The following is a 19,026-nucleotide window of genomic DNA, read 5'->3' on the forward strand; positions in this document are numbered from 1 at the left end:
GTGCAGGGTGAGAGATAGGGGTTTAATTTCATTTTGTTACACGTAGATTTCAAATTTGACAGCACCATTTATTGAGTATCTTTTCTCCAGTGAGTTTTTGGCACCTTTTTCTAATATGAGATAACTGTATGTGGGTTTGTCTCTGTCTTCTATTCTGTACCATTGGTCAACATGTCTGTTTTGGTGCCAATACCATGCCATTTTTGTTACTATGGCTCTGTAGTATAGTTTAAGGTCTATAATCAATAATGTGAAGAGAAAGCCTACAGAATGGGATGCACCACATGCACCTCAGGTAGAGCATTAACATCCAGGACACATAAAGAACTGAAAAAACTTCACACCAAAACAAATAACCCAATGAATAAGTGGGCTAAGGAACTGAATAGACACTTCACAGAAGAAGAAATAGAATTGAACAAAAAACATATGAAAAAGTGTTCAACATCTCTAGCAATTAAAGATACGCAATTCAAGATTTAAAATGATAAGCTAAAGGGAGGCTGCATTCCTTTGTTACTCAAAGAATTGGGATTCAAGCAATGGGAACACTGTTTCTCTGTGAGTTATTAGAGTATCCTGACAACAATGCCTGCTCTTGACCATAAGGCCAATTTACCAACATGGGGCTTCCCCAGTCGCCTCCATCTTGGGACACTGCAACTGCTGCAGTAGTTCCCTCCATATGGTAGCCTGCATCTGGGAACACCAGACAGGGTCTAGAGATAGCCACCAGCTGCAGCACTGCACACCAGAGAGTTACATCTGTAAACACACTGTTCAGTGCTACTGCCCATCCTGTCCTGATGCCCCATCTCTGAAAGTGGCCACCTAAATCTTGGGACACCATTTTCAACATCTTGGTTTATCCTTGCTACCACCATCACCATCTTTAGTTGGGGAACTCTCATCTTGGGACACCAGCTGGGGCCTAGAAGCAATATCAAGGTACCTATAGTCCCCCAACTCTCACCCCTCTATAGCCACTAACCCAGCACAGTGCTTGCAGCTATGTGGCTGGTCCACAGCTTGCAAAGCCTGCCCCTGATCTGACCGGTATAAAACAGCTCTTTGTGACAGGTGGACAGGTTTGCAGGCTCCAGAGCACAGCCCACAGCGCCTCCAGAGAGGAAGGTTCTGGATTGGGAAGTAGAAAGAAAGGGAGTGAGTGAGATATTGTTTAGAGACTAAATTAGAGACCAAGAATTGTGGGGTCTGTAGCTGATATAAAGTGATAAAAATTAGGCACCCACATCATATAAGTGGGCCCCAAAGGAGATCCTTGGGGTGCAGTCTTACAATGGGGACTGGCAAATGCTATACCCTACCTCCAAGAGTTCTACCTCTAAAATCAATCCTCCCACTCTGGTAACCTTCATCATCTTGAAGGTTGAGATATCAACAAATACCAGACAACCCCACCTACTGGATGAGAAGGGAAGCCGGAAAGATACTGAACTCCAACAAAAACAATCCTTTAATTTTTCTTCAAGATTTTTATCTTGGGGCTGGGGATGTGGCTCAAGTGGTAGCGCACTCGCCTGGCATGCGTGCGGCCCAGGTTCGATCCTCAGCACCACATACAAACAAAGATGTTGTGTCCGCCAAAAAAATTTTTAAAAAATTAAAAAAAAAGATTTTTATCTTTTTTTTTCTCTCTCTCTCTCTTTTCCAGCCCTCATATTCCCAACATTTGTGAAACCAAGTACTTTTCATGTATTAGGCTACTGAGGAATGGGATGTCTGAATAGTATAATACAGTTGTGCTGTATATTTTTTTATCTGTTATTTTTACATTTTTCATATTTCTTAATAATTTTTATTTTTTTGTACTCTTGCTCTATTTTTTCCACTTGCATGTCTTCCCAAAGTCTATTTCTCTCTTATCTCCTACTACCAGCCAACTTCTTTTGATTCCTCTTTCATACTTGCTCAGACCTAATAACTCTACATCTTCACCTCTTACCTCCTTAATGTCACATCCTACATCCCCCAGTTCTTTCCTTGTCCACCATTAAAAACTGTAGACCATTTTTAAACATATTGTTGATATTGCAGATAAAAATCAATCTCACCATTTCTGTCTATTCTGACAAAACTGTAAATGTCTTAATACGAGCTATTTGGTTTAAGGCTGCATATTGTTTGTATTGGAATTTGTTAACATTGATCTCCCCATTAAAGGAGAGGTGTTGGAATCCTGCAAGGACACTATAATTTTATAGGGTAAGAACTGTAATACTGCACTGCTAAAGGGTAAGTCACATAAACAATATGAAAAAAACTAGGGAAGAATGTGCCCCCAAACAAACCAAGATACCACATTATAAGAATTCATGGCCAGCACAGCAAAAGAAATGTCAGAAAAGGAGTTCAGGATGCACATAATTAAAATGTTCTGTAAATTAAAGGATGATGTAAGAGAGTAAACACAGGCAACAGAAGCTCATTTCGATAAAGAGCTAAACAAACAAAGTTAGGAAGCAAAAGATTACTTTGAAGGCTGGGGCTGTGGCTCAGTGGTAGAGGACCTGCCTAGCATGTGTGAGGCACTGGGTCCAATTCTCAGCACCACATACAAATAAATAAAATAAAAGTCCATAACAACTAAAAAAAAATTTTAAAAAGATTACTTCAATAAGGAGATAGAGATTTTGAAAAAAAAGAAAAAAACTAAGCTGAAATCCTTGAAATGAAGGAAACAATAAATCAAATTAAAAACCCAATAGAAGGGTTGGGGTCATGGCTCAGTAGTAGAGTGCTTGCCTCACATGTGTGAGGCACTGGCTTCAATCCTCAGCACCACATAAAATAAATAAATAGAGATGTTATCTTCATCAGTAAAATAAAAAAAAATAAAAAGACCAAAAAAAAAGTGTTCAATAAAAGCATCACCAACAGAATACATCACTTGGAAGACAGAACCTCAGACAATGAAGACAAATATATAATCTTGATAATAAAGTTGACCACACATAGTAGATGGTAAGAAACCAAGAGGAGAATTATGGGATAACATGAAAAGACTGTATGACCAATGTGATTCTACAACGTGTACACTCAGAAAAATGAGAAATTATACTCCTTTTGATTCAAATGTATGATATGTCAAGATCATTTTACTGTCATGTGTAACTTAAAAAAAGAATTATTCAGATAGAGGAAGGCATAGAGTTACAAAACAAATGAAGGAACAAACTATTCAATGAAATAATATCAGAAAATTTCCAAATCTGAAGAATGAATTGGAAAATCAAATACAAGAGACTTAGAAAACACCAAATGTACAAAATCACAACAAATCTAGTTCAAATCACAATATAATGAAAATTCCTAGCATACAGAATAAGGAGAGAATTTTCTAAGCCACAAGAGAAATGAATCAGACTACCTATGGGGGAAACCAATTAGGATCTCTGCAGATTTGTCATTACAGACCCTCAGTGCTAGGAGATCCCGAAATAGCATATACCAAGCTCTGAAAGAAAATTGATGCCCACCAAGAATCTTATATCCAGCAAAATTAAGCTTTAGATTTGATGATGACATAAAAACCTTCCATGATAAACAAACGTTAAAAGAATATACAACTAGAAAGCCTGCACTATAAAACATTCTTGGCAAAATCTTCTATGAAGAGAAAATAAAAAACAATGATGAAAATTAGCAAAGGAAGGTATTACACTAAAGGAAAAGTCAATCAAATGAGAAATGAAATAAATGTGAAAATCAAAATTAAAACAAAATGATAGGGAATATAGACAATTTCTCAATAATAATCCTAAATGTTAATGGAATAAATCCATCAATAAAAGGAAATAGACTGGCAGATTGGATTAAAAAAATTAAAAAGAGACCCAGCAATATTCTCCTTTCAAGAGATTCATCTCATAGGAAAAGACATCCACAGACTGAAGGTGAAAATTTGGGAAAAAACATTCCACTCACATAGACTGTGGAAGCAAAAAGGGGGTTCCATCCTCATATCAAATACAGTAGACTTTAAGCTAATTTTATTCAAAAGTGACAAAGAAGGACACTTCATGCTGCTCAGAGGAACCATACACCAACAAGACATAACAATTATAAATATATATGTCCCAAACAGTGGAAAACCTATGTTCAAAAAACAAACTCTTCTCAAATTCAAGACTCAAATAAACCACAACCAAATGATACTGAATGACTTTAACACACCTCTTTCACTACTAGATAGATCTTTCAAACAAAAGCTGAATAACAAAACTATTAAAATCAATAATATAATCAATAACTTAGACTTAACTGACATATATAGAATATTTCATCCCTCAATGAGAGAATACACTTTATTCTCAGCAGCACATATATCCTTCTTTAAAATAGACCATATATTATGCCACAGAGCAACTCTTAACAAATACAAAAAAGTATAGATATTATACTGCATTATATCAGATTCCATGGAATGAAATTAGAAGTCAATGATAAAGTAAAAAATAAAAACTACTCCAACACTTGGAGACTAAATAATATGCTACTGAATAAACAAAGGGTTGCAAAAGACATCAAGGAGGAGATTAAAAATTTCTTAGAGGTAAATGAGAACACTGGTACAACATATCGAAATCTCTGGGACACTATGAAGGCAGTGCTAAGAGGAAAGTTCATTGCATGGAGTTCATTCCTTGAAAGAAGAAAAAGTCAACAAATAAATGACTGAACATTACACCTCAAAACCCTAGAAAAAGGAGAACAAATCATGACCAAAAACAGTAGAAGCCAGGAAATAATTAAAATCAGAGCTGAAATGAATGAAATTGAAGCAAAACAAACAATTGAAAAAATTGACAAAAGAAAAAGTTGCTTCTTCAAAAAAAATAAATAAAATTGGCAGACCCTTAGCCATGCTTACAAAGAGAAGGAGAGAGAAAACTCAAATCACTAACATACGTGATGAAAAAGGAAATATCACAACAAACACTACAGAAATACAGAAGATTAGAAATTATTTTGAAAACTTGCACTACAACAAAATAGAGAATATCAAAGTCATCAACAAATTTCTATAGGCACATGAATGCCCAAATTGAATCAGGATGATATACACAATTTAAACAGATCAATTTCAAGCAAGGAAATAGAAGATGCCATCAGAAGCCTACCAACCAAGAAAAGCCCAGGATCAGATAGATACACAGCTGAGTTCTACAATACCTATAAAGAAGAACTAAAACCGATACTCTACAAATTATTTCATGAAATAGAAAAAGAGGAAGCACTTCCAAACTCATTGTATGAGGCCAATATCACCCTAATACCAAAACCAGGCAAAGACACATCAAAGAAAGAAAATTTCAGACCAATATCTAATGAACACAGATGCAAAAATACTCAATAAAATTCTAGCAAATCAAATACAAAAACATATCAAAAATATTGTGCACCATGATCAAGTGGGGCTCATCCCAGGGAGCAAGGTCGGTTAAACATACAGAAATCAGTAAATGTAATTTATCACATTAATAGACTTAAAGGTGAGAATCATCATTTCAATAGATGCATAGAAGCATTCAACAAAATATAGCACCCATACATGTAAAAAACACTAGAAAAACTAGGGATAAAAGGAACATATCTCAACATCATAAAAGTTATCTATGCTAAACCCCAGGCCAACATCATTCTAACTAGAGAAAAATTGAAAGCATTCCCTCTAAAAACTCTTTCACCACTTCTATTTAACATTGTTCTTGAAACACCGGCCAGAATAATTAGACAGATGAAAGAAATTAAAGGAATACAGATAGGAAAAGAAGAACTCAAATTAGCACTATTTGCCAAAGATATGTTTCTATACCTGGAATACCCAAAAAAAAATTCCACCAGAAAACATTTAAAATGAGTAAATGAATTCAGCAAAGTAGCAGGATACAAAATCAATACCCCCAAAAAATCAATACCCATTAATCAAAAGTATTTCTGTACATCAGTGATGAATCCTCTGAAAGGGAAATGAGGAAAACTACCCCATTTCAATAGCCTCAAAAATAAAGTAAAATACTTGGAATGAACTTAACGAAGAGGTGAAAGATCCCTACAATGAAAACTACATAATGCTAAACAAAGATATTAAAGAAGACCTCAGAAGATGGACAGATCTCTCTTGTTCTTGGATAGGTAGAATTAATAGTGTCAAAGTGACCATATTACCAAAAGCACTATACAGATTTAAGGCAATTTCAATCAAAATCTTGATTACAATCCTCATAGAAAAATAAAAAGCAGTCATGAATTCATCTGGAAAAATAAGAGACCCAGAATAGCTAAACCAAATCCTTAGCAAGAAGAATGAAGCAGGTGGCATCACTATACCAAACCTTAAACTATACTACAGAGCAATAGTAACTAAAACAGCATGGTATTGGCACAAAAACAGACTTGTAGACCAATGGTACAGAATAGAGAACACACAGACTAACCCACATAATTACGGTTACTTTCTATTAGACATAAGCACCAAAAAAATACATTGGTGAAAAAAATAACCTCTTCACCAGGGTTCTGGGAAAACTGGAAATCCATATGAAACAATATGAAATTAACCCCTTAACTCTCACCATGCACAAATCTCAACTCAAAGTGGTTCAGGGACCTAGGAATTAGACCAGAGACCCTGTGCCTAATAGAAGTAAAGCTAGGCCCAAACCTTCATCATGTTAAATCAGTCCCCAACTTCCTTAAAAAGACTCCTATAGTGCAAGAGAATTAATATAAAGAATCAATAAATGGGATGGATTCAAACTAAAGAAAGCTTCTTCTCAGCAAAAGAAACAATCAGTGAGGTGAATAGAGAGCCTACATTTTGGAAGCAGATTTTTACCACACACATCAGATAGAGCACTAATCTCTAGGATATATAAAAAACTCAAAAATCTTAACACCAAAAAACCAAATAACCCAATTCATAAGGAACTGAACAGACACTTCTCAGAAGAAGATATACAGTAAATCAACAAATATATGAAAAAATGTTCAACAACTCTAACAATTAGAAAAATGCAAATAAAAACTACTCTAAGATTTTATCTAACACCAGTCAAAGTTGCAGCTATTAAGAATACATACAACAATAAGTGTTGATGAGGATGTGGGGGAAAAGGCACACTCATACATTGCTGATGGGACTGAAAATTGGTGCAACCACTTTGGAAAGCAGTATGGAGATTCCTCTGAAAACTTGGAATGGAACCACCATTTGACCCAGCTATCCCACTCCTCGGTTTGTACTCAAATGACTTAAAAACAGCATACTACAGGGACACAGCCACATCAATGTTTGTAGCAGCACAATTCACAATAGCTAAACTGTGGAACCAACCTAGATGACTTTCAATAGATGAATGTATAAATAAACTGGTATATATACACAATGGAATATTATTCAGCATTAAAAGAGAATAAAATCATGGCATTTGCAGGTAAATGGATAGGGTTGGAGAGTATCATGCTAAGTGAATTTAGCCAGTACCAAAAAAACAAAGGCTTAATGTTTTCTCTGATAAGTGGATGCTGATCCATAATGTGGGGGGCATGGAGAAATGGAGGAACTTTGGATTGGGCAAAGTAGAGTAAAAGAAAGGGAGGGGCCATGGGGTAGGAAAGAGGGTGGAATTAGATGGACATCATTTCCGTAGATACATGTATGATGACATGAACAATGTGACTACTTCGTGCACAACCAGAGAAATGAAATAGTGTGCTCCATTTGTGTACTATGAATTGAAAAACATTCTGCTGTCATGTATAACTAATTAGAATAAATAAATAAATAAATAAATAAATAAATAAATAAATAAGAAATGCAACTCAAAACTACTCTAAAATTTGGGGTTCCAGCTCATTGGTAGAGTACTGGCTTAAAATAAGCAAACAAACATGAAAACAAAAGATTATCCCCTCCCACCCAAATTTATATGATGAAGTTTGGTTCTCAGTGTGATAATATTTGGAGGTGGAATTTTTGATAGATCATTTTATCTTAAAATATTAATTTTTTAAGATTAGGGATCTTAAAAGAGAAGTAAAAAGTTTGTATTTCCCTCATGTAATTTGAAGACACAACCAGAAAGCAACATTTGTGAAAGACTGAGTGAGTCCTCACCAGATGCTTAATCTGCTGGCAATTCTGCCTTGCACTTTCCAGGAGCCATAAATTTTTACAATAAGTTATAATTTTTATAAATCACCCAGTCTACAGTATTTTGTTATAGCAGCCCAAATAAATAGAGAGGCAGTTACAAATCATGTATTAGGCATTTAATTAAAATAACAGAATAGGAGAAAAACAGACTATAACAAATATTAGAAAGAAGAATAACATAGGACTTTCTAAATCAATTACAGAAATGTAAGTAAATATAGGAAGCTCAAATAACATTAGTAAGGATAAATCCAAAACAAAGCAAAATGAGCAAATCTCCCTTAGACACATCATATAAAAATGTAGAAAACAAATACAAAGAAAAAAATCTTGCCCCCAAACCAGAGTTAAGTGTAAGTGTGTGTGTGTGTGTGTGTGTGTGTGTGTGTGTGTATGGGGGGAGGGAGGGAGGGAGAGAGAGAGAGAGAGAGAGAGAGAGAGAGAGAGAGAGAGAAGAAATAAAATAGTTCTGATCAAAACCTGCCAGCCAAAAGAGAACAGAGTGAAACATGTAGTGTTGAAAGAAATAAAAGTACACAAACTAAAGTTCTACATCAAGTTAAAGTGTCACTCAAAAGTAAAAGAAATATCTATAAGCGTTTCATGGCAAGGAAATCTTCTCTGATGGATAAAAATACAAAGGATGGAAAGAACAAATATGAACACATGGTTATCAGTTGTCTTTCCTAAACAGGAAATGTAAAAAATATTGGAAGTTGAACATAGATTCATTAATGATATATATTATGAACTCTAGGGCAACATTTAAAATGCTTTAAGGGAAGTATATTTAATAGACTAAGAGAAGACATAAATTTGAATCATATCAAATGCTTCATTAAAAATCAGTATAGTCAGGAAAAAAGAAGCTTCATACAACAATAGGTAAAACATTTTTGTATCAATCCAAATAAATCAATAGTAAATTTAAGTGTGAATGATCTAAATAAATCAATTAAAAGATAAAATTTTCAGACAGAATAAAAATACCAGATCCAACTACATGTTGACTTTAAGAGATCCATAATAAGTATAGAATAACAGATTTAAAAATATATATATATATATATATATATATATATATATATATATAATGCTAACATTAATTAAAAAGAAAGATGCATAGTAAAGGAGAGAACTCTCCCAAATACATTGTATGAAGCCAGTATAACCCCAATACCAAAATAAGACAAAGACACATCAAGGAAAGAAAACTACAGATCGATATCCCTGATTAACATAATGTAGAAATCCTTAATAAAATATTAGCAAATCACACTCAAAAACACATCAAGAGGGATGAGGTGGGGAAGTAATGTGACTGGCGCAACCAGGGCTTGGTGAGGCAGTGGGGCTGGATGGAGATCAATCCTTTAGTGACCTCAGGCAGCTGGCCTATGGGTGATCTTCCTAGTGCCCACTTTGGCCACTGCTGAGGCCCTATGCATGTCAGCCAACTGCACCAGCACTACCGAAGTTGCCATGACACTGCTCAGAACCAGCAAGACCAAGATCAAGAACAAGATGAAGCATTTCTTGTGCCAGAAAGTGAAGGTATTCCTGGCCAGTGAGCTAATCCTCAGCATTCATATGTGTATGTGGGGTGAACAACATGATCAATGAACTGAGCACTGTTCCTGTCCCTCTTATGCTAATGCCAGATGACTTCAGAGCCTACAGCAAGATCATGGTAGATAATCATATCTTCAATAAGGAGAACTTCCCCAGCAGCTTTAAATGTAAGGAATAGTCCTTGATGGTGTTCCAAAATCTCCTTGAGAAGATTGGAATTGATGATCAGGATTACCAGAACTCAGTGATACACAGTGCCCTCATCAACAGTGAGAGCCAGGAAAGGTGTGGTATATGTTTCCTCACCACCTATGACCAATTCTTCATCATCAAAGCTGTCAAGTGAGGATGCCACTTAAATGCACAATATCTTAAGGACATACCACCAGTTTACAGTGGAGTGTCATGGTGATACCCTTTTTTGCCACAGTACCTCAGCATGTACTGCCTGACTGTGGACATAGTGGAAACTTACATGGTGGTCCAAAGGAATGTGTTTAGCCATCAGCTCACTGCACTTGGCAAGTATGACCTCAAGGATTCTACTGTTGCTAGAGAAACAAGTGACAAAGGTAAGGTCAAGTACTTTCAACACTCAAAGACAATGACTTCCTCAATGAAGGACAGAAGCTGCATGTAGGAGAGGAGAGTAAATAGAACTTCCTGGAGAAACTGAAGTAGGACATTGAGTTCCTGGCCCAGATAAAGACAACTGACTACAACCTGCTGGTGGATATCCAAGATGTGGACTGGGTGGAACAGGAGGAGATGGAGGTGGAAGAACAAGAAGAAGAAGAAGAAAGTGAGAATTATGGGGTGGGCAGCAACCTGTTTTGCTCCTATGGCATACCTCTGGACAGTCCTGGTAACCTCCTCAGCTTTCCCCTGTTCTTTGGTCCTGGGGAGTTCAACCTCTCTGTTGATGTCCATGCCATGAAAATCCATGATAGTGCCCCCAAGAAGGTGGTCTAGTTCATGGCCATCATCAACATCTTCATGCCTTATGATCCTAAGAAGAAAGCTGCACACACCGCCAAAACAATGAAGCATGGGGTACGGGCTGAGATCTTGACTGTGAACCCCAAGTAGTAGTCCAAACATTTCAACGAATTCATGTCCAAAATCTTGACATAGTTTACTTCTACCTTCATCCAGAGCCAGAGAGCTGGGTAGAGAATCAGGGACTGGGGGAGGGTGAGGATGTATTAGGGCTAGATGGGAGGGGACAGTGTTGAGACTGCAGTCTGTGACACTGAGAGCAACTTTAGCTGGAGAAAAGGGGGATGTGCTGTGTCTGCACATGCTCACAGGATATAACCTTGCCTTCTGTTTACCCTTGATTTTTCCCCCATTTGACTCAGTTTACAAAGGTGTTCCCTTTGGTACCATGTAACCTTATAAGATACCTTGGGCTAGAGATGAATTTGTGGGTTTATTTGGGCTTTGTTACTGAAATTTCATTGCTCATCTTGATCACCTTTCCCATCACTGCCCAGCTCTCAGTTTCCTTTAATTAAAGAGGTACCTGAAAGGTCCAGCATGAAGATCTGCTCAGAGCAGGATGCTCTGACATCAGCAAGGAGAAGAGGTCAGACACTTCGGCCCTGCTGCATTTGATCTTACCTGGATTAACTTTTTTTAAATTTTATAGAGTATGGTACATAATTTTTTCTACCTTTCTACCTTGAATCCAAGTAAAATGTTATTTTTTTTTGCTCCTCTGTTCTATCCTCCAGTGCTGTACTCCCAAAGGAGCAAAGCAGGTTGTTACCTGACATCTTGGATCAGAGTTGGAGACCTCCAGGACAACAGGTCCATCCTCATGGGATGGTAATGGATAAGGGAGCTGCTGGGATCTTAGACAGCTGGTTCTCAGAGAACCCTGTGGTCATCATCCAAGTCCCAAGCTAGCTTGGCCTCTGAAATTGAGATATTCTCACTGTCAAGCCTGCTTCTTTGATTCAAAGGAGCTAGGAAACACCTTTGGATGTAACAGAACCCTTGTGTTTAAAAGGTTACTTCCCTTGGGAAGGCCCGAGAAACTATGTATGTAAAATAAGGTCTTGTGAGTGCCATATGTTTCCTTCCTACTGACCTCCAGGCATCCTCAACCCATGGTTGGCTTGTCAACAAGGACAGAATTCCAAGAACATGGGTGCTCTTTGCAGACCATTCTTTAAGCCTCAAGTTCACCATGTACGTGTCTGGCTCCCTGTACTCATGTCTTTTTATCAGGATGGTTATAGCAAGCAAGGTACTTACAATAAGGAGTGTGGTGTCCAAGCCTCAGATTGCTTCTGAGTCACTTGAGGATGTGACTCAGGAAAGCCAACTTGAAACATGAGTGGAATTTTATCCAGTTCCAGTCTTGGAATGTTTTTCCTTTTTACCTCTTTCTAAACTTCTGGCTCACAGGATTCCTTCCAAAGAGTGGCATCCTGTAGCTTCATTTAAGATTTCTACCCAACATCAGAGCTTGCCTCCCAGGCTCTCAGAAGTGAGCCACACATGTTCTGTTGCCATCAGAGCAGCAGGTCCACCAGGAGGGAAAATGGCTCCATTGTTCTCAGTTGCAGATGGTATATTCCTACATTATTACACCCTTTCACCAATAACTGGGGAGTTGGGATAAAAAATGGTCAAATTTCTAGATAACCCCAAAGGAAATTTGGAATCATTTTAAATGAATAGGTAGTTTCCTGTGGCTCCCCGCAAAACTGTCTAGGCTTAGCTTCTGAAGAAGAAACCAATGGTGTGTGTGTGTCCTGGTCACAGCATTCAGGTCAGGAAGGAATGGAGGCAGTATTCTTGGACCTCAATTGGGCTGCTCCCTTCTGGAAAGGCATAACTAGCTCTGAACAATTATAGCAGGGCTCTGATGTGACTCAGTAAATACTTGGAACCACGTGATTCTTGGAGAAAACAATTTTGACATAGGAAAGAGATTATGTAGGAATAATATTTGGACTTGATATCACCACTCTCCGCATAATCAAGGGTGAAATTTTGGAATTGTTGCAAGTTAGGCCCAGCATCTCAAAAGCTTGGAAGGCGGTCTTCCAGTAGCCTTCATAGCCTCAGGCCTGTTGGCTTCTCTGCTTTGAGTCTGCTGCTCATGTTGCCATAATGTGTATGAAAAGTATCACATAATCTTATCAGTTAAAGCAACTACCAAGTATCTAACTTGTTTAACACTGAGTTTTCATGTTTTTAAAAATAATATACATATATGTGTGTGTGTGTATGTTTATACATATATGTACACATATATACATATATATTTTTTTATTTTAAGAAGTAGCACCGTATATTTTTTATTTTAAGAAGTAGCATTCTGTTTCAAATGCTTTTTGTTTTTCTGACAGTATTGTTGATTGGGTCAAAACATTTGAGCTGTGGTTTGGTGGATTTTAGATTTTTTTTTAAAAGGTCATCCCTTGTGTTGTCTTCAAAGCCTTGAGTTTGGACCTCTAAATCCTTTGGCATTCTGATGTTTAAAACTTATTTATCTTGTTTTTTACAAGTTTTCTTTCTCTTCTCTTAATAATGATAAGGGTATTCTTTCTGTTTGTCTTTCTATCTGAAAATGAACTAATTCCCCCATTCATCTGCTCCTTTTTTCCCTAATATCTGCCATTTCCTTTGTGGGCAGTAGGAGGCATCCCAGAGGAAGTGACTAGACCCAACCTTCCTCCTCCAGAAAAGCTAAACAATCTTATGGCATCCCAGAATAATTTTGAGTCTCCTGGCAACAAAGGTATAGAAATAAGAACTAAGCTGAGTGGTGAGGCCTCCGTGAGATAAGGGCAGGTTTCCTCTCCCATTCCCTCATTCTGCCACCTTCTGGGTAGCATCCAGTCACAGCTTCTCTGTCCCCATTCCACTTCTGCAATGTAACAACTGAGCAATTATCTCCTAGTCACCACTGCCAAAAACAGCATACATGCGTGGGGGGAGGGGGGACTTGGAAAGATATGAAGGATGCTTAAAAAAACACACTGACAGACCCCTAGATGAAATCCTGTTCTTATGTTCTTTTTTCCATAACAGCTGGGTCTCTGATTCCCCCAGTAAACTCTCTTCCTCTGTGGCTTGGGGGTCACAGGGCAGCAGGGAATCCAGAAGTTCTAGGAACACAGTTCCAGAAGCAGTGCTCTGTTCTCCTCATCTATCCCAGGTCACTGGTCTGTGGCCATCCATGAGTGACCCCTCATCCATGAGTTCCCAGTAGAACTCTTAAGTTTCCACTACAGGCAGCTCTTTCTCCCTTCCCCCTTCCCTGCTTCACTTTTCTCTTTTCCTTGTGCTTTAGGACTGAGCAGGTTCTTGGTAGTGCTCAGGGTGTGAGATAAGACTTGAGACTCCTGCACCAGAGATGTTCCCTTCTCCACAGTCAGCCAGGTCTGTTCTGGGGAAGCAGACCAAAGACCCAGTGTTTTCTTCATAGTCAGTCCCACCACCTATTATCTTTTTACCAAATCAGGTCTTCAGAGACAAAAAAAAATATTAGCACTTTCTAGCACTTGAATATTGGGGACCAGAAGGGATACTGTTGTACTCACAGACCTTAGGCCTTAGACATGTGGCTGCCATCAAATCACCTCACTTTATGGCAGTAATATAGGGAAGGGGATCCTCAAAAGGAAGCACATTCCAACAGCTACACCCAAATCTACCATCCATCTTCAAGAGACAGTGATATGGCCCTAGCCCTCCTCTGATAAATGCCACTTATGAGGAGTAGCCCTTATGAAAAAGAGAAAGAAGACTCAGCCTTTCTTCAGAAGGTCATGCTGATATTCAAGGAAGAAAGCTGAGGAGGGATCTTCTAGAACGCTTGCACTTACTAACAACCATTTTGTGAGGATGTAGGAGTCAATGGGCCGTGAGGGAAGGCCCTATGATTCTCAACACACCACAACATCATGTCAGATTATTATAAACAAAAAAATATGAAGTTTGGAGTCACCTTTGGGGAAGCAGAATAAACTACCACCCCACCATAGGTGGGACTTTTCAACTTCCCACTGTAAGTTCATTTCTTTTTTTAATAGGAATTTTTAACTCTCTGCTTTTCTAATGTTTACTCAAAACAATTTGAGATCCTGGTACTGTTTTAAAAGATATGAATGTTAAATTTAAACTCCAACCCAAGGAAAAAATAGAACTCAAAATGTTTTGTGTTAAAATATCAAGAATGTAATACACCTTAATCAAGTGGATTTAATCCCAGGGATACAATATTGGTTTGATATAGGCAAATCAATAAGTATAATTAAAAACATAAATAGAATTAAAAATAAGAATCATATGATCTTAAGAGAGAAAAAGTCTTTGATAAATTACAGCACCCATTCATGTCAAAAATTCTGGAGAGCTAGGGATGGAAGGGACTTGCCTCAGTATTAAAGGCTATATAGGACAAACCCAAAGCTGACATCATTCTGAATAGAGAAAAACTGAAACTATTTCATTTGAAAACAGTAAGAAGTCAAGGATGCCCACTCACACCACTCCCATTCAACATAGTTCTTGAAACTCTATCCAGAGCAATTAGGCAACAGAAGGAAATTAAATGCATACAAAGATAGAACAAAAAGAGTTCAAAGTATTTCTTTGATGATGCCATGTTCCTATATCTAGAAGATCCCCCAAACTCCACCAGAAGACTTTTAGAGCTGATAAATGGATGCAACAATGTGTCATGAGCAACATTCATAAGTTAAAAGGTTTCCTATATTCCCATACTGATTGAGGTCAAAAAGAAATAAGAAAAACTAGCCCAGTTTCAATGATATTAAAAAAAAAACATAAAATACTTGGGAATTAATCTAAGGAGGTAGAAGAAATCTACAATTAAAACAATAAAAAACTGATGAAAGAAATAGACGAAGATTATAGAAAATGGGGAAACAAACTTCTCATGATGTTGGATAGAAAGAAATAATATTATAAAAATTGCCTTACTATCAAAAGTGTTATGCAAATTTACTGGGAGCAGTGACTGAATTATGGATCTTGAATTGTCTTGTGACAGAGATGATGCCTCTTTTGAGATCTCTTGGTGTGAAGGTGTCCATTTGAAACTGCCTAGTTGCTTTGGTGACACGCTGTTCAATAGGAGGTTCTGTACCAGCCACAGAGCTGCTTATTCAGTTCTTGATCTTGAGTTTCAGACACCAGCTGCTTGGGGGGTAGAAAGTTATGGGTGCAAACTGATAATCATAATTGGGCTGCTCATACTCATGACCTTGGTTATCCTTCCTTTGAAGAAACCTTCTCACAGTGAACCATTTTGATGTTAATACCTCCATAATAAATGTGCTAAGCTTGTTGTGTGTCACTACTCCCCACCAAGGAGTAGTCAACCACTGAGACCAAGCTTTTTTCTCTATTTGTGTGTCTGTCTCTTCTCCATCCCCTTACTGCCCGGTCGGAACCTGAATCAACAGCCATGTAGGTGGAAGCACAAATTCAATACAATCCCCATCAAAATACAATGGGGGATAATAATGTCATTCTTCACAGATCTGAAAAAATAAACAGTTCTAAAATTCATTTGGAAGAACAAAAGACACTGAATAACCAAAGCAATCTTGAGCACAAAGGGTGATGTTAGAGACATAACAATATCTGATCTTGAATTATATTACAGAGCTATGGTAACAAAAATAGCATGGCATTGACATTGAAATAAATAGGAAGACCTATGGATAAAACAGAAGACACAGAAACAAATGCACATACTTATAGTCATCCAATACTTGACAAAGATGCCAAAAATATATATTGGAGAAAAGATCAGCTATTTTAATAAACTGTGCTGCAAAAACTAGGTATCTATATGTAGAAGAATTAAACTGAATCCCTATCTCTCACTCTGTACAAAAGTAAAACCAAAGTGGATTGAAGACTTAGGAATTAGAGCAATAATTTGCAAATAATAGAAGAAATATAGAGTCAATACTCCAACATATTGACACAGGCACTTCCATAACAAGATAACCAATGCTCAAGAAATTTAACCAATAGTCAATAATCAGGATTCCATCAAATTAAAAAGCTTCTGCATAGCAAAAGAAAGAATTAAGAGTATTAAGAGAGAACCTAGATAATGGAAGAACATCCTTAATATCTGTTCCTTAGATAGGGCATTAATATCAAGGATACACAAAGAACTCAAAACATGTTTGTTTGTTTTTTTTTTTTTTTTGATACTGGGGATTGAACTCAGGAGCACTCACCACTAGGCAACATCCCCAGCCCTATCTTGTATTTTATTTAGAGAGAGGGTCTGAGTTGCTTACTGCCTCACTGTTGCTGAGGCTGGCTTTGAACTTGTGATCCTCCTGCCTCAGCACTCAAGACACTGGGATTACAGGCATGTGCCACTGTGCCCAGCAAGAACTCAAAGCATTTAACACCAAAATACCCCAAAGGACCCAATCAAAAAAAAAAAAGACACTTCTCAAAAGTACAAGTACAAATACTATATATATATATATATATATATATATATATATATATATATATATATATATATATATCTCCAACTTTCCTATCAGGAAAATTTAAATAAAAACTACATGAAGATTTTTTTTTCTCCCTCCAATCACAATGGAAATTATCAAGACTCTCCAGCATGTATAAAGAACTCAAAAAACTTTATAACAAAATAACCCTCAAATAACACAGTCAATAAATGGGCTAGGGAACTGAACAGACACTTCACAGAAAAAGAAATATGATCAGTCAACAAATATATGAAAAGATGTTAAACATCTCCAGCAATTAGAGAAATGCAAATTAAAAATTCACTGAGATTTCATCTCATTCCAGTCAGAAAGGCAATTATCAAAAATACAAGCAACAATAAATATTGGTCAGAAAGTGGGGAAAAATGTACACTCATAAATTGCTGGTTGGCTTGCAAATTGGTACAACCACTCTGAAAACTTGGAATGGAACCAGCATTTGACTTAGTTATCCAACTCCTTAATTTATGCCCAAAGTATTTACTATCAGTATACTATAGTGAGACAGCCACATCAATGTTTATAGCATCTCAATTCACAATAGTTAAATGAGGGAACCAACCTAGATGCCCTTGAATAGATGAATGGACAAAAAGATGTGGTATATATACACAAGTGAATATCACTCAACCATAAAATTGACTTTATGACTTTTATAGTAAATGGATGGATCTGGAGTCTATCATGCTAAGCAAATAAACAAATCCCCCCACAACAAAAGGTTCAGTGTTCTGCTATGTGTTATCATATTGAGGATCCTGGTTGTTTGATAAGCTGATAATCTCTCACTGCTATTAAGACTCTCTCTGTAGTTACATTTCAGTAGTTAGATTGTAATGTGTCTCAGTGTTGGTCCCTTTGCATTTATATCTTTAGAATTTATTTAACTTCTTGGATATGTAGATTCACATATTTCATCAAAGTTTTCACCCAATGTTTCCTTAGGTTTTTTTTTTTTTAATGTCTTTTCTACTTCTCATTCTTGGAGTTCTGTTAAACATATATGCTTGATGGTGTCTCATAGATTTCTTAAGCTCTGTTCACTTACCTTTGTCACTTCTCCTCAGACTTAATGATGTCAACCATATTCAGGTTAACTGTTTCTTCTGTTGAACACTTTTAGCAAATTTCTAATATCAGTTATTATAGTTTTCATTTCTGGAGTTTCTCTTTGGATTCCTTTGTAGTTTCTGCATCTTTATTTTAATTTTGTTTATACATAATTTTCTTGATTTACTTTTTGTTCTCTTTACTTTGATCTTTGATTCTATGTAAAAACAGTTGTTTTAAAGTTTTAACCTAATAAATCTAATTCTCTACATCAGGGATATTTTCTGTTTATTTTGATCCTTTAGACTGTACTTTCTGTTTCTTTTCATACACCCTGTAAATATATGTATGTAGATACATATGCATACAACATCAGAGTCTTAAATATATAAATCAAATATTGACAAAAATGAAGAAAGAAATGATAACAACGCAATACTGGTAGAAGGTTTCAATGCTCCACTTTCAATAATGAACAGAATATGCAGATATAGGATCAGTAAGAAAATTTAAGTCTCAAATAACATTAGACCAAATAGTGGTTTAGGGAATCTTGTAACCAACAGTATCAGAATATATATTCTTCTCAAAAACACATGTAATTTTCTCTAAGATAGACTGACTGCATATTAAATCACAAAACAATTAGTAATGAATTTAAGATGAGAATCAAGCCAGGTATCATTC

General features: G+C 36.7%; 1 pseudogene; it reads left to right on the forward strand.

Annotated features, from left to right (window-relative positions):
• Positions 1-9,628: 9,628 nt before the first annotated feature.
• On the forward strand, positions 9,629-10,888 carry LOC143639247 (phosphatidylinositol 5-phosphate 4-kinase type-2 beta pseudogene; annotated as a pseudogene).
• Positions 10,889-19,026: the final 8,138 nt, after the last annotated feature.

This window comes from Callospermophilus lateralis, chromosome X (genome assembly GCF_048772815.1).
Source record: "Callospermophilus lateralis isolate mCalLat2 chromosome X, mCalLat2.hap1, whole genome shotgun sequence".
Lineage (NCBI taxonomy): Eukaryota > Metazoa > Chordata > Mammalia > Rodentia > Sciuridae > Callospermophilus > Callospermophilus lateralis.